The 17,396-nt window shown below is 36.7% G+C and overlaps 1 long non-coding RNA gene across 2 annotated transcripts in view; it reads left to right on the forward strand.

Annotated features, from left to right (window-relative positions):
• Nucleotides 1–17,396, forward strand: part of LOC115282416 — a 34,859-nt gene that overhangs the window by 1,676 nt on the left and 15,787 nt on the right. For both annotated transcript variants that reach the window (XR_003904639.1, XR_003904635.1), the window contains exon 2: nt 4,585–4,677. This is a non-coding gene — a long non-coding RNA (uncharacterized LOC115282416). The remainder of the gene's footprint in view (nt 1–4,584; nt 4,678–17,396) is intronic.

Below are 17,396 nucleotides of genomic sequence, written 5' to 3' on the forward strand. Positions count from 1 at the left end.
GAGAAAGTGTAAATTAGTGGGATGTACATCATGTACCTGGAAATTTTGCCTGAAATGTAAAGGATGGAAAAATGAATTTCAACAGGAAGCACGTAAGTGTCATGAAGACATTTATCTCTGAGGAACTTGTGTTAACAAAAAATGATTCAAATACAGTTTCCTTTAAATACGAAACTACTCTAGTGGAATAAAAATGCATCTGAATCTATGAAAAAGAAAAAATCCACTTTGCATATAGTCTTCAGAAACAAGTTTGTCACATAAATGGAATCATATCTATACCAGATTATTGTAGAATCTCACTATCTTCGGTCTGAATGTAATAGGTTCAGAAAGCAGAATGTCTGTAACTATCATACACTGAATTAGGAAACATGTCAAATTTGAGTATTCTATCCATGCCTTATGAATATAGGATTTCAGATTACTGTTTGGCATTTTATTATTTCAGAAATTAATATACCAAAGTCAGATGGTTGAAGTAGTCGAGTCCTATGAAAGATATTTATGGACTACCACTTATAGTCATTAAATAATTATATTCTTGATTTTATTAGTTGTTTCAGAAAATATTTTGTATGTACTTAACCTTTCTTTCGTGCACATCTACTTAAAAATTTTTTTGTATTTTATTTTACAGTTTATCCCTCCAGGTACCACACATTCAAAATTATGTGATGACCACTTTTTCCTGGTTTCTGAATGCTCTTATTTGCCCTATCATTACTTAAAAATTGACAATAATAAGGGTGCCTGGGTGGCTCAGTCGTTAAGTGTCTGACTTCAACTCAGGTCATGATCTTATGGTTCATGGGTTTAAGCTATGCATCGAGATCTGGGCTGACTGCTCAGAGCCTGGAGCCTGCTTCGGATTCTGTGTCTCCCTCTCTGCCCTTCCCTCTCCTCACTCTCTGTCTCTCTCTCTCTCTCTCTATCAAAAATAAATAAACATTAAAAAATTTTTAATTGACTACATTTGTATACCTCTAAAAATTCTGTGTTCCTATTATCATTAACTCATAGTTGACGTATTCTTGTTATGAATTTAGATAGTCTTTTTAAATATCTATGCAGTTTTAGCAAAGTTAGCCTATCTTATGTGTAGATTTTGTTGTATTTCCCCATGAACACAATAAGCGTTTGTTTCAAGTTCAGTGAGAATAGGCATTTTTAAATTTCATAAGTAAATAAATGACTAATTTGTTGAATAAACCACTCCTGTATAGTCTGTCCTATGCAGGGATAGGTTAGGCGACAAAAAAGAACTGGCCTTTGGATGCCATGCTTCCAGAACTTTCTGAATGGGTGTGCTGAAATTTCATGACCATAATTAAAAAAAAAATTGTAAGTTCCTATGGAAACATATGCACAAATGTAGACATAGAAAAAGAGGAATTCAAAACAGAGTTATAAATCTTGTAAACATCAAGTGTGTCCCTTAGTATTCCTACTGGAATCAATATTTTTGTTTTCAACCTGGATTTATGTACTCCCAAATTATTTTGTCAAGTGTGCAGAAGATGTGATTTCACTCCTAGTTTTCTTTCCTTCCATGGGAATTCCAAAGTCATTAGTTTTGCTGTTTCGAGATAACAAATATTTTGAGAACATAGTTTTAGACTGCTTGATAATTTTAGGATTTTCAAGCACTACCTTGTATGACTATAAGGAAATACTTGGCCTTTAAATTTTTTTTTCTTTTAATGTTTATTTTTGAGAAAGAGAGAGAGAGACAGAGTATAAGTGGGGGAGGGGCAGACAGGGAGACACAGAATCCGAAGCAGACCCCAGGCTCTGAGCTGTCAGCACAGAGCCTGACACAGGGCTTGAACTCACAGACTACAAGATCATGACCTGAGCCAAAGTCAGATGCTCATCCAGGTGCCCTAGAAATACTTGGCTTTTCAATAGTACAACTCGCTGGAGCCAATCAAGACATAATGATGAGAGAGTGCTCCTTACATGATAGAAAAAAAATTAAAGAATTTTTTAAAGAAATATGAATTTAGTCAAACAGTCCTTCTCAAAAGTGGTATTTACTAAAATCTTACATTTATTTAGAAAAAAATGGGAACTTTGAAGTTATGTCTTGCCTAAAATTATGTCTTTGGAAAAAGCCAAGCAGCTTGCACTTTTAAAAGTTATTGCAACCATCAGATAGCTAAGGGTATAAGAACTTTTATAAATTGTATGTTAAATATTTTGTTTCTATATTTGATCAATTTGGATATTTGAGGATACATCTATACTAATTTGTGAAATGTACCTCATTTTTATTTTTCTTGCCAGTATTTCAATCTGCACAAAATGATTACTTTCAATGATATTTTCCTAGAAAAACCTGAAAGTCTAACTTTATTTTCACATTCATAGATTTTGAAGTGTAACATACACACACACGCACACACACACACACACGGGAAGAGAACAGTATAAGAGCAAGTCTACACTCTTAAAAAATCCATTATTTTTAAGAATAAAACAAAGAAAAAGTTTTATAGACATATGTTATTAACATTTTAAAAAGTATGTGAGGGGAGCCTGGGTGGCTCAGTCGGTTAAGTGAGTGTCCGGCTTTAGCTCAGGTCATGATCTTGTGGTTTGTGGGTTTGAGCCTTGAGTCATGCTCTGTGCTGACAGCTAGCTCAGAGCCTGGAGCCTGTCTTCACATTCTGTGTCTCCCTCTCTCTCTGACACTCCCCTGCTCACACTGTCTCTCTCTCAAAAATAAATAAAACATTAAAAAAATAAAAAATAAAAATAAACATTAAAAAATAAATATGTGATACCTGTTATGTAAAACATTAACAAAACAAAATAGTGTGTACAGTGTGAAACTCGTAATAATATATTTACAAATGTTTATAAATATATTATTGAAAATGCATGTATATACATGCATAGAAACATTCTGATAGAATATATGAAGTGTTAGGAATGTTTATCTTTGGTTGAAAAACACAATTGTTTATCTGGAGTTCTAATAAATGTACAAAGATCAGGTATTCTATTTTTTAATTTTTTTAATGTTTTAAATTTTATTTTTGAAAGAGAGAGAGACAGAGCATGAGCAGGGCAGGGGAAGAGACAGAAGGAGACATAGAATCCGAAGCAGGCTCCAGGCTCTGAGCTGTCAGCACAGAACCTTATGTGGGGCTTGAACTCATGAACCATGAGATCATGACCTGAGCCTAAGTCAGCACTCAACTGACTGAGCCACCTACGTGCCCCTCTTCTATTTTTTTTTTAACTAAAAACCCCAATCTATGCATGACCATTTCCCCAAGAAAATTGATTTGACCTGATTTCTGTACTCAGTTACGTCAGTTTTTCCAAGGAGGATGTCAAATTTGAAAGAAAATATTGACTTGAATGTCTGCTTTCCCTCACTCTTTTGTATCCTAGTAAATAGCTCCTGTATCTGAGCCTCCTTTGCCTGGTGGGGTAGGAAGAAGGTAGAGTGAGGTGCTTAAGGCTTTAGCCTCTGAGACTGAGACTACTGGATTTCAGCACAGTTCTTCCCCTTACCAACCAGAGTAAATTAAACACTTCATGGTTCTGATTTCTCATCTTGAAAAAAGAAGACGATAATAACAATAGCTAAATCATAGGGTTCTTGTGAGGTTTAAATGTAATGATACATGTAAAACACTTGAAAGAGTATCTAACCTGTCATGATTACCCAAAATATCTTTTGTATTACTACTAGTTATTGTTATTAATATCGAGACCAATGAAGAAAGTATTAGGGATTGCAATGAAAAATTTTTCAATGCATATTGGTGGAAGGAGATAAAAACAATAATTTACTATGTTGATTTACTTTAGTTTAATATCTATTGAAATCTTGATTTCAGAACTTGAGAACCTCTGCTTACTGTGGCAGATAAGTCTATAAGAATTCAGAATTTGTATTTTACTTTTTTAAAAAGTTTACTTATTTTTGAGAGACAGCATAAGTGGGGAACGTGCAAAGAGAGATTGAAAGAGAGAATCCCACTCCATGAGCGTGGAGCCCAGGACGGGGCTTGAACTCAGAAACTGTGAAATTATGACCTGAACTAAAATCAAGAGTCGGTCGCTTAACCAACTGAGGCAGTGAAGCACTCCCGAATTCAAAAATTTTAGAAAGATGAAGGCAACAAGAGTGAACTCTGCTATTTTAACATCTTGTTTCAAATAGTTTACATTGCTGATTCTAGAAATATGACATTTCCATGGCATTTCTTGTTTTTAAACATCTAAAATCTATGTGGAATGATTCTTTCTTCTTCTTTTCTTTTCTTAGCTATTTGATAATTTCCTACCCTGTAATGTCATCATACCATAACTTCCTATAGAATCAGGTCATTTATGCTGTAAATACATTGCTTGGAAGTGAAATTTCTTTTCCATCATAAATTAACCCAATTGACACCAAAGTAAAAGAAAGAGTTATTTTTTTTCTATCCAAATTACTATGTCAATAATTTTGTCATAAACCCGACTCAATATCCATTCTCATCTTCTCCCTTAGTAAAACCCTGCTACTCAGACTGGCAATGTGCCCAGCTAACACATAACATTTCCCACTTTTCCTTGAAGATAATTCTGGCCATGTGACTGAGTTTTGCCAATGCGGTCTGGTGAGCTGTAAGCAGGAGTGATGTGCAGAATTTCTTGGAAGGCTTCTCGAAGGTAGGAACCACTCCTGTCATCCCTCTGTCTGTACTCCATTCCAGTTGCCTGGATGATGGACACTTGGCTGTATCTCCAGGAGTCTTATTGGTAGACCATGAACTGACTGTGAATCTGGAAGGCATGTGCTAGAATGATGGAAGAGAAAAAAAGAAAAGAGTCCAAATCCCTGATGTGGAAACACCACATCACCCCTGTACTCTTCACCTTCAGACTTCTTTTATAAGCCACTTATTCTAGGTTTTCTGATATATTCAACTGAGCCTAATATTAAATGATTTCTTAATCATTAAGCTTTTGTATTTATCATGATACTCCCTTTTGTGTCAATGGCCTCCAGCCAAAGACCACCAGGGACACGGCTGAACAAGTTAGGGTGAGGAAGAATGTGCAACATGGGGAACTGTGTAGGTTTTAGTAAGAGATATTGTAGATTAAGTGTTAGGACATACAGGACTGAGTTTATGTTAGGTAATTTGGGGGAGGGTTGAAGGAAATGACAGGTTGATCTGGATTGGCTTCTGTTAGGAAGTAGGTATAATTTCATGATTGGGTATCTTAATAGGTTTCTTATAGAGGTAGAGAGGTTAAAGCTTTAACTGTTAAAGAATCAGGGATCACCTATAGGAGTCAAGAGATGGGGTGTTTGGTGAGTGTTGTGGCTTGGACAGTGTTTATGTTTTGTCTGTGCTCAAACATAATGGTGGAATGGTCTTGTTTTTACGATAATCCATCATGGCTACAGAGTGGCCTTGTTGATGTTGATGTTATATGTTCCACAAGAGAACATCGAGGCCAAGGTGATAGTCCTAGACCAGTTCCTGGGTGTCAGGCAATGCTTTTTTCTTTCTCACCTGTAACTGGGCTTGGTGCAAATTACGGGCCCCTTTGGTGTTAGTAAGATGAAATGAATGAAAGTGCTTAGTGAACAAATCAAGAAAATCCGGTTTCACAGTTGCCAAGGTAACATTTGAATGAACTTAACATCATTTTTAAATGATTTTTTTCACATAAGAAAACTGTGTAGTCATTACTTTGATTACCAAAAGTAAGTGAAACAAGGTACTTGAAAATCTACCTAGAAGGAGAACTAACTCTATCCAACATGGATAATTTGTCAGGTTATGAGAAGGGATGTGTTCTCTTTTTTCTGTTCATCACCATTCATTCCTAGCACAGTGTTATATATGATGGATGTTCTCAGTAAATAATGTTATTTATTATGGTATAATCCATGAAGTGCTTTCTACACTTAATAAAAACCTCATAATTTATTACTAATTCTGAAACTATAATTAGGGTTTGCCTTTCCTTTATAGTAAAAGGTGACTCTGACTGGAAAGAGTACCTGTAAGTTGTAAATATCATCGTATAATTTAGATAACATTATTGAGAGTTTGTGCTCTAAGCACTTCATAGATTATACTTTATCTGGCCTTCATAAAACCCTTTCAATACATGTTATCATCTCCATGTAACAAATGAGGAAATTGAGGACTCAAATAATTTGCTGGGGGTCACGTGTTCATTTCATAGAGGTGGAATCCAAGCCTAGGTCTCTTTGACCCACAGTCCATGCATTTAATCACCACTGCATATAATGTCTAGCATCGCATTAGGCATATAGTAGGTGCTTATCAGACATTTTTAAAATGGAAACTGATTGCTTGATAAACTCAAATGCTGATGATACTATAGTGTAGAAGAAACCAGAAATAAATTGACCTCTGAGTTTATAATAACCAATAGAGAAGATATACGATGTGAATAGAGAACATGTAAAATATGTGTATATGCAAAATAAGTCTAAAAGATCAAAATAGCTCATAGACCTACAAGACATTGACTGTTTTAATAAAATCAAAGGACAAATGTGCCAATCAAAAAGGATATTTAAGAAGGCTAAGGTTGGCTCTGTCCATCCAAGCACATTTCCAGGAGGGAACTTCTTGGGCTCAAAGAACCCCTCTCTTTTATTCTGGTAGCCAATACACCATTATTGAAAAAGTATATATATCCAACTCACTCATTTCATCTCACCTTCATGCTTTTGCAACTTTCTGATTAGAATTTGTCCTTGTTTCTAGTTGCCCAAAGTCTCTGCAGGCTGGAAAAATTCCACAACCAGCCACAACAACAGCCATAATTCTTACGGTAAATTACTAAATTGACATCTGGATTTCTGTCTCACTGTGCAAGTTTGGTCCGACCACCTCTGAAAGTCAGATTTATCCTTCAAGAATGCCCACAATAGTGTCCCGAACCTACAAGTTATTCATGCACCCATTCAACACCTCTTACCTATTAAGTGTTACCTTGTATTACATATTATTATATGTTGCCTATTAAATCCCAGGCATTGTGAGAGGCTGAAGGATCCAAAAATTAACAGGACAATTCCTTTAAACAGCTTACAGTACAGAAGCAGATATGGAAGAGAAGCAGATGATTAGAATGCACTGTGATAGGTGGCATAAGGAAGTGACTAAGGAAGTGACATCGTACCTTGAGACCTACATAGTGTGGGAACGTAGCCTAGACTTGGGAGGTTCAGGAAGACTTAGTGGGAGACATGACATTTGGGAAGGATGAGTTGGACTGGTTGGGTGACAAGTAGGTGATTGTGTATGTGAGTTTATTGTGGGAGTGGGGTGAGGGTGAGGAGAATGGTGGTGTTCCTGGCAAGGGAACAGCATTTACAAAGGCCCATATCTAACCAGGAGCTGGGGACTAGCTGCTGTCAGAGCCCTGTCTATGAGCTGGCCAGACCACTGTTACCAGTCTTAAAGTTACAATGAAATAGATCTAACTCTTAAGACATATGATGGCTCATTATTTAAGGGTTCATTTCTTCATTTTTCAGTGAGAAAGAGCAGGTGCGAGGAAGGGGCAGAGAGAGACAGAGAATCCCAAGCAGGCTTGGCACTGTCAGCACAGAGTTGGATGCAGGGCTCGAACTCATGAATGGTGAGATCAAGACCTGAGCCGAAACCCAGAGTCAGATGCTCAACTCACTGAGCCACCCAGGCGCCCCTATGATGGCTATTTCTTACAGCAACACATACTTTTCTTCTGTGACCCCTTTTCTTTGTTACAAGCCACATAAACAGACAGGAAACCAAAGCCCAGGCATTCAGTAGTGCACTTCTGGACTCGATCCTTGGTGACATCATCTTGCTTTGTTTCCTCATGTTGTGAGAAAGACTGCTACCTACCAAGAACAGTTGCTGCGGCAGTTATATTACACATGAGTCATTCAGGAGACCTGAACGCATGTAGCACCCTTCATGCATTTAAGAGACGTCCTCAATACGTGCACTGTTTGTACATGACACACCGTTCAGGGATTCGGCGCCTGCGGTTGGAAGCCTCTAATATTATTCTGTAAAATTTTGTGGGAGGAATCAAAGAATGACTTTGACAGTGCAAGCTGAAGAGAATATTCTTCAGGATCTCAACATGAAAAGGGCAAATTTTAGGATAGAATGATATTGGGAACAGTACAGAATAATAAAGAATGTTGACATATCCTGCAAATGAAGGCTTAGATGCACCCTTTCCTGGCTCGATCTGCCTTCTGCCCGATGCACAAATGCCAGTGTAGGGTAGGGCAGTGAGAGTGAAAGCCCCTAAATCATTAACGTGCCTTAGAGCCGCCTTATAATAACCAGGCATTTGTTTTAAGAACATTTTTTCCCCTTGACTTCTTATACACTCAAGAGGTCCAAAATATGTCTTGGGAAAAAATCAAATTCAAAATGCTTTGCTTATTGAAGAAAAAAGTTTTTTTTAAGTTTATTTACTTATTTTGAGAGACAGAGACAGTGCGAGTCAGGAGGGTCACCGAGACAGAGAGAGAATCCCAAGCAGGCTCCTTGCTGCCAGTACGGAGCTCAACCCACCAAGATGCAAGATCATAACCTGAGCCATAACCTGAACCAAAACCAAGGGTTGGACACACAACCAACTGAACCACACAGGTGCCCGGAAAGAAAAAAAATCTTTTAATAAATATAAAACCCAAAACTCATGGAACCAAGCCTCCTAAAGTTTTTTTTTTTTTTTTTTGGAATGTCGGGGAATATAAATCACTGACTAAGCCACAGAATTGTTTAAAATTTTTTTTATTTTTAATTTTTTTTTGACAGAGGGAGAGAGAGCATGTGCGCAAGTGGGGAGGGGCAGGGAGAGAGGAGGAGGCACAGAATCCAAAGCAGTTCCCAGGATCTAATTTCTGAGCTGTCAGCACAGAGCCTGAGTTGGGACTTGAACCCACGAACCACAGAATCATGACCTGAATCTAAGTTGGATGCCTAACTGATTGAACTACCCTGGCGTCCCTAAACCGCAGAAATCTTAACCAGTTGTTGTATTCATGTCATTCTTAAATTTGCAGATTAATCATTAGACATGATTAATTAATGAAGGGTAAAAATGTACACAAAATAAGTCATAAAGACCTTCTGCCTCCACTACCACTTCCCACCATGCCATTGCTCAGATGCAATCCCTGGTATCCATTTGCTTTTGGTTCTTCTAATGATTATTATAACTTTGTTAATATAGTTGTAGCTCTATTCTTGACTTAGTCTGTTTTACACATTATTGAGTTTTACCAGAGAAGAAAGAGAAATATAATAACTGGCACTACCTCTCAGTTTCATTTGGTTTCCATATTTTGTAAGTTACAATTGTATTTTATTATTTGGTTGCCTTTATGACTTTAAACAAGATATTTAAAACATGACTTTGGATTTATTGGCTTCACATAGAAAACACTGACTCCTAAGTATAACAGAAATAAGTTTACTTTACTCTTTTTACTTTTTAAATATTTTTTTAAAGTTCTTGCTTATTCATTTTGAGAGAGATAGCCCTGACATGGGGTTTGAACTCACAAACCGTGAGATCATGACCTGAGTGAAAATTGAGAGTCAGATGCTTAACCGACCGAACCATGCAGGTGTCTCTACTCCCTTTACTTCTTTACTTTTCACTTCATCACTTCCTAATCTCTTTCCAATGGTTATTTTATTATATTAATCTTACCCTATTTTGTAACTCCTGCCTTCTATTCTCTTATGATAATTAATGCCATTTAACTTTTTATATGGATGATTTAAAAATGGAAAATTAATACATAGTGTTTGCAACATGATAGCATCAAGCAATATATTGCATATGTGGAGAAAGAGGTCATTTAAATTCTACTGCTCAGAGAAGAATCTTCCATGCATCTTTCTTTCAGTCTATCGCTGTGTCTTTCTATTTAATTGCCTTCGCTTCTTGTAGGACGTATGCCTTGCCTCTCTTCCTTCTCTACCACATGGCGTTCTCTTCCATGTTCTTTCTTTTATTTATTTTTTTTCTTTTCCTGGAGTATCTCCTCAAATAAACTTTTTGACATAGGGCGTGTGAACTGTTAGCTGTCTGGGTTCTTACACATCTTAAAAAGTATTTTCTTCTACATTTGTGTGATTGCTGGCTGTGTATCAAATGCTACTTTCAAATTATTCTACTCAGAACATTGTAGTCACTGCCTCATTGCCTTCTACCGCTCAGCGTTCCTGCTGAGAAGTCCAACATCATCACTATGATTCTCCTTCTAGCCACCTTTCATTTATCTCTGTGACAGCTTTGAGGATTTTTTCATATGGCATGGGTTATGAATTTTAGATATTGTTTTTAGATCAAATAAAAGGTCAGCATTCTATTTTCATATGAATTGTTAACCATCTCAAGTATAAGTAAATTAAGCTTGCCAGCTGTAAATAACTTTAAGTGGTATTTTAGTAAAATAAATCAAAAGTTTAATAATGCAGATGATGAACTGCAGATGGATAGAAATAAAATATCTTGATGTATCTTTAAACAGGGAATGTGTAGGATACATTTTTCCATTTTTACTATCAAATATTCTGTAGAAACAAAAGCATATTTATAATGTGTATGTAGTTTTTTAAAGGACTTGTTAAAAAAGAAAAAACACTTGGGTATCCATTTGCTAGCTTTAGTATAATTGATTGTCACATATGATGTTAGTAAATCACTTTAGATTCCTGATTAGACATAATGATTTCCCCCCCCAAATGATTGTTATTTAAACAACTTACAGGTACATTTATTGTTTTCTTCTACATGTTTCTTAATGCATTTCCATCACAGAGCTTTAATTGACTTCAAAAGGAATTCCGCATAAGGAGGAACCGTGTGGGATACAAAGAGAGAGCCAGACTTGGCTTTCTATAAACACGCCATGTACTGCGTCTGAGTCATAACCGTGTGTTGACTGTTCACTTTCCCTGTTGTCAGCACTATAGAGCTAACACCAACGACTTGGAAGTGAGTTACAGGCTATTCTTAGTTTATTACAACCAGCTCTTGATAACTCGGAGGCTCATTATGTGCTCTGTGAACTGGTTTCTCTTCCCTACTGTAGCCTGGAATGTGGCCTTGTGATGGAGCATTAGATCCTTTAAAACCAAAACTTTTACCACAATTTCAAAGTGTGAACAAGGGGAATGAGAAAAGACAAAATTCAGGCTGCAGGTATGATAGTTACTTAAACTCAGGTTAAAGATTTGACCAATCCTCAGTGGGTGCAGAATTGTCTGATCTCTGTAAGATCTTCTAACTTAAAATTCTATATTATTAGAGAGGAAGCTTAAGCTTTTGGCTATAGTGTTGATGGAGGAGATTTGATACCTTGATTCTTAATGGATCTAATAATCTTAGGAAGGCTTATATTCTTTATTCTTCTTTAACATATACATTTATTTAAATAATACAGAATATCACTAATCTCAAGGAAAAGCAAATCAAAGCCTGGATGGGATATCATCTTATACCTATTAGAATGGCAATTATCAAAAACACAGGCGATAACTACTGATAGGAAGGATATGGAGAAAAAGGAGCCCTTGTGCACTGATATTGGGAATGTAAACTGGTGCAGCCACTATGGAAATCAGCATGGGGGCTTCTCAAAAATTAAAAATAGGCCTACCTATGACCCAACACCCTACTCTTAAATGTGTATCTAAAAGAAATGGTATCTCTATCCTGAAAGATATCTCACCCCCTACATTTACTGCAGCACAATAGCCAAGACACAAAAACAACCTAAGTGTCCACTGATGGATAAATGGGTAAAGAAAATATGAAATATATATAGGTATATTAAATATACTCTCACTGGAATATTACACAACCATAGAAAAGAAGAAAAACCTGCCATTTTGCAAATGGTGACATGCATCTACTTTGAAGGCATTATGCCAAGTAGAGTAAGTCAGACAGAAAAGACAAATGCTGTATGATGTCACTTATATATAGAATCTAAAAAAAAATAAACTCAGAAACAGAGTAGAAGGGTAGTTGTTAAAAGTTGGGGATATGGGGAAATGGGAAGATAGTCAAGGGTACAAAGTTATAAGATGAATAAGTTCTGGAGATCTAATGCCCAGCATAGTTAATAAATAAAAATGAAATACAACAATACAGAATAATGGAATACATAATAAATAAGGTGAGCATTACTGAGTGTGAGTTAAAAGCCTGGCTTTTGGAGTGGCAGTCTGTTTTATAATGTTGGTATTTTTGCTTACTACATCTATAACATGGAAAGTTCTTTAATCTTTGATTGCCTCAAGTTATTTGTCTGCAAAATGATGATTGTTATTGTTTCTCAGTCGATTATTGTGAAAGTTAACTAAAATAACCCATGTAAGGCATAGGCTAATTGTAAGCACTCAAACATAACTTTTTTATTCCTTAGATGTTTTCTTCTTCTTTTGCAAAGAGTATTTCTTACTCTTTGACTATAAATCTTTTTCAGCCTTCACTTAGATATTAATTCCTCTAAGGAAACCTTCCCTGACTTTGCCCCCCAACTTCAGATTACATGTACAGATATATATACGTCTAAGATAACCTGTATTTCACCTACCATGTACCATGTTGCAGTTGCAGTTTTTTGTGATTGTCATTTGTTCCTAACTGCACTGAGATCTTAATGAGAACAGAGGTAATAGCGTCTTGATTGAAACTTAAAGACAAGACTCCTTATTTTCCCAGGGCTTAGAACACTGCCTAGAAAATAAGAATGCTAAAAAAAATTTTATATCATTTATTAAGAATTTTTTTCATGCACACTTATGCAGTCAATTGATTTTTCCACCAAGGTGCCAAATCAATCCAAGGGGGAAAGGAAAGTCTTTTTTGAGAAGTTTTGCTTCAATAAGTAGATAGCTATACAGAAATAAAGAATGAACTATAATTCCTTCTTACTTCATACATGAAGGTAGGTCTATATTCACTATAGACCTAAATATAAAATGCAGAACCTGAAAACTTCTTGAATTGCTCTGTCTAGTATAGTAGTCACTAACATATATATGTCTATTTAAGTTTTGAAAATTTTTAACAATTGCCACTTCAGATAGCTGTGAAATTAGGTGATTAACTAGTTGGTACTTAACCTTCTAATTTCTGTATAAGTCTAATTACATGAAATAGAAGTGGGGGTTTTGATTTTTTACTTTGCTTTTCTGTTTGGAGTGTCATTGTAACTACTGTATTGTAAATGATGGAAAATAATTGCATATGTTAAAAAGATACATTGTGTTACATAAAAAAATAAAATAAAATGAAAAATTTTAAAGGGGCGCCTGGGTGGCTCAGTCGGTTAAGTGTCTGACTTCGGCTCAGGTCATGATCTCACGGTTTGTGGGTTTGAGCCCTGCTTCGGGCTCTGTGCTGACAGCTCAGAGCCTGGAGCCTGCTTCAGAGCTGTATCTCCCTCTCTCTCTGACCCTCCCCTGCTCACACTGTCTTTCTCTGTCTCTCAAAAATAAATAAAGAACATTAAAAAAATTTTTTAAAAATTAAAATCAGTTCCTCAGTCATACTAGTCATATTTTTTTGTTCCTCGCCCTCTTTTTCTTCACTGAAGTATAGTTGGCATGCCATGTTCTTTAATTTCAGGAGTACAACATAGTGATTTGACAAGTCTACATATCATGCTTACCACAAGTGTAGCTACCATCTGTCACCATACAATGTTATTACGATACCATTGACTATATTTCATATGAGGTATCTTTTATTCCCATGACTTATTCATTCCATAACTGGAAGCCTGTATCTCCCACTTCCCTTCATTCACTTTGCCCACACCTCCTCCCTTTCCCCTAAAAAATATCTAGGTATATTTAAAGTGCTTACTAGCTAGATAGGCCTAAAGACCACTATATTGAAGAGTACACTTATGGCAGAAAGTTCAATCAAAGAGTTCTATTTAAATTGCACTATTCTAGAAGAAAGCACCTGAAAACATCTTACAGACCTTGGCATAGGCAAAGATATTCTGGATAGGACATAAAAACAATAAGCCATAAAAGAAAAAAAAATGATACTTTAGGCCTGTTCAAAATTTCTGAGTCTCAAAAATCAGCATTAAGAAAATGAATAGGGAAGCCACGGACTAGAAAAATATATTTATGATACCTATATCTGACAACGAATTTGTATCTAGACTACATAAAAATTCAATAAAACTGACAGCATAAAAATGAACTGCTCAACAAAATAATGAATATTGAAAACGCATTGCACAGAGAATGAATGAGGAAGATGTGAATGAAAAGGCACTCGATATCATTAGTTGTCAAAGAGATGAAAATTAAAACCACAATGAGACTATTTCATACCCCTGAAATAGGCTAAAGTGGAAAAGACTGACAACACAAAGTTTTGGCAATGGTGGGGACCAACAAGATCTCTGCTACATTGCTGTGGGGGTCAGGCTGTAAAGTGGGGCAGCTACTATGGAGAGCTCTTTGCCAGTTTCTAATAAAGGCAAACACACATCTAACTTATGACCCAGTAATTCTACTGCTATGCATTTACTGAAGAGAATGCGCATGACTGTTCATAGCAGCCATCTTTGAGATTGACCCACACTAGCAAGAGCCTAAGCTTCATCAACAGAAGAAAAGAGAAACAGTTAAACAATTTGTGGCACACTTGTACGGTGGAAGGATACATACAATACTGTGGCTGAGCCTCCAAAGCATTTTGTTAAGTGAGAGCAGCCTGACATAAAGGTTTCAAATATATGAGGCTCAAGAACAGGCAAATATATGAGTCTCAAATATATGAGGTCCAAGAACAGGTGAAATTAATCTTATAGGGTCATTTTTCAGAAAGTGAATGCTTTAGGAGCAGAGGAAGGGATGAACCGATTGGAAAGGTGACTAAGGTATTTTCTAGGGTAATGAAAATATTTTACATCTGGTTTTGGGTGGCAGTTACATGAATATATTGTCTACATCAAAACTCATTAAACTGGGGTCAGCAATGCAAAGTAAGACTCCAGAAGGATATGTAAGAAGGGCACAGATTCAGGGTCTCAGGATGAACCAGATAAAGGTCTAACTGCTAGAACTATATAAGCACATGGTCAGCCCAATCAGGGAGAGCTGGGGGAGGCACCAGTCAGAGAAGAACCAGCCCCAAACATGTCTCTATGTTAAACCACCATATGAGTGGCTAAGGACACTCTAAATCCTTTCTACCTCATTACAAACATGACTGGTTCTAGTATATGGTACAGGGACAGGGGCGCTACGGAGAGTGACTGTGAGAACAAAGTGCTGACCAGTTACAGTAGGACTCTAAGCTTAGATCCCACACTAACATGGCCAGTTTCACTGGATACCCCTGCCCAGTTAAGGTAATAGTCCTCTTGCCCTATCTCTTCGTTTCTTGAGGGCTGATTTAGGGGTGGTGGTGCGGTTACTCCACTTCCTTCCAAAGTTTTTCATTTAAAACAGCTTCTGCGCCTTTTCTTCTCTTATCTCATCCTTTCCACATGCATACCCCAGCTTCTCCCTAACCTTATTCAAAGATATGAGTATTTCCTAAAAAAAATTACAGAGAGAGCAAAAACATCTTACTGTTAAACGTTGTTCAATGAAAACCAAATTGGAGGCCAGACATTGCACGAAAGGAGAGTGATACCTGTGGTAAGAGAAAAACACAAAATCTAGGTCTATGTTGAGCTAGATATTTTGGTGCAAGATGTACATAGAGCAAAGGTTCTGTTTGGTTTTATTTTCTACTATGGTAGATATAGATGGCTATATACAGCAGGCCAACAAGATTTTTAAAAAATGACCGAATCCTGGTGCCCAGAGGCTTACTATATTTTTTTTTCCCTTCTGTCCCTTCTTTCCTCCCTCTCCTCCTCCTTTTCCTTCTTCCTTTACTTCTTCCTTTTCCTCTTCCTTTCCATGTCCTTTGCAGTAGTAAATTAAGTCAAAGGCACAGTGGAATTGAGAGCTTACGGAGAGAGGCACCTTCATGAAGAGACAGAAAGAGTAAATGATCAACGTTTTCCTCCACCTTTTAAGGAGTTGTATGGCTACAAGCCATCGTAGTTAGATACTGTGTATAATGTGGAGGAAGGAGGGAACAACGGTAACAGAGTTGGCTTCCCTTTTCACACATCATTGCCCTCCTAGAGCATCATGGTATAGCAGAAAACATTAGCTTTGGGGGGAAAAACTAGCTTTTGTAGTAAGTTCTATGATTCAAATAAGCTTTTCAAAACTCTTTTAATCTCAGTTTCTCATCTGATAAATGGAGATGACAAGGAGTATCTCGTAGGATTGTTCTGAGAGCTGTGATTGCAACTGATCCATGGTAGACACCCAGCAAATGTTGGTTACCGTCTGTGTACTGCACCTTCAGACAATTTATGTCTTTCGGTTCTCCCCAACATAGTCATTGTCTTCCTCATCTTCAACAATGAATAGGGCAAACGTAAGATGACTCTCGGCAATAGAAATAAAAACCATTTATGTTTGTAAAGTATGTCACAGAGTACAAGTGTTTTCACGTGTCTAAATTAAGAGGATCTGGGAAAAGGAAATGAGTAAGCCCATGAAAGAGAATCCTCAGACCCATTCACCTTCTGGGTAATCTGTGTGCTATTCTCTCCCAGGATTTCCTATTTTTGTTTGCTTCCACTTTCAAGGGACTAGTCAGAGTTGCAAACATTTAAGCTTTATTCATTGCTTTCAGTGAAATTATTTTATTAATATAATATATCATACATTATTTCATCCATTCATTATTTAATAAATATCTATTTAAAAGCATGTGCCAGATGTAGACATTGAGAAGAGCAGTGAACTAGACATATGAGGTTTCTGCTCTTATTATAATGTTCAGACACAGACATTAAGCCAGCTTAAGTAAAAAAAAATACTTCCAAATGTTGACGAAACTTTGAAGAAAAATGAAATGAGTTTTAGAGAGGGCTGCAGTGACCATGGCTACTATATGTTGAAAGGGTTTGCGAAGTTCCCTTTAGTATGCATTTGAGCTTGGATGAATGATGAAGAAAAAACGATGCAAAGATTTATGAGGACATTGGTCAAGGTAGAAGAAATAGCAAGCCTGAAGTTCTCTGAGGCTAGAATTGTATTAGGGAATAACACACCCCTCAGGAGCCCTTAAGAACAATGATATCGTGGGACTAATAATTGCATGGAATTGTGTCATCCGTGAAAATGGGAGAGTTATAAACATACCCAGCCACCCAAGTTCAAATGAATAGAATGGGCTACAATCCTTTCAGCATCCAAATTAATCATCTATGATCACATCACATCCACAAGGAGAACCATGTTTTTCCAGAAGAAACTTGGTGA

Source organism: Suricata suricatta, chromosome 1 (genome assembly GCF_006229205.1).
Source record: "Suricata suricatta isolate VVHF042 chromosome 1, meerkat_22Aug2017_6uvM2_HiC, whole genome shotgun sequence".
Lineage (NCBI taxonomy): Eukaryota > Metazoa > Chordata > Mammalia > Carnivora > Herpestidae > Suricata > Suricata suricatta.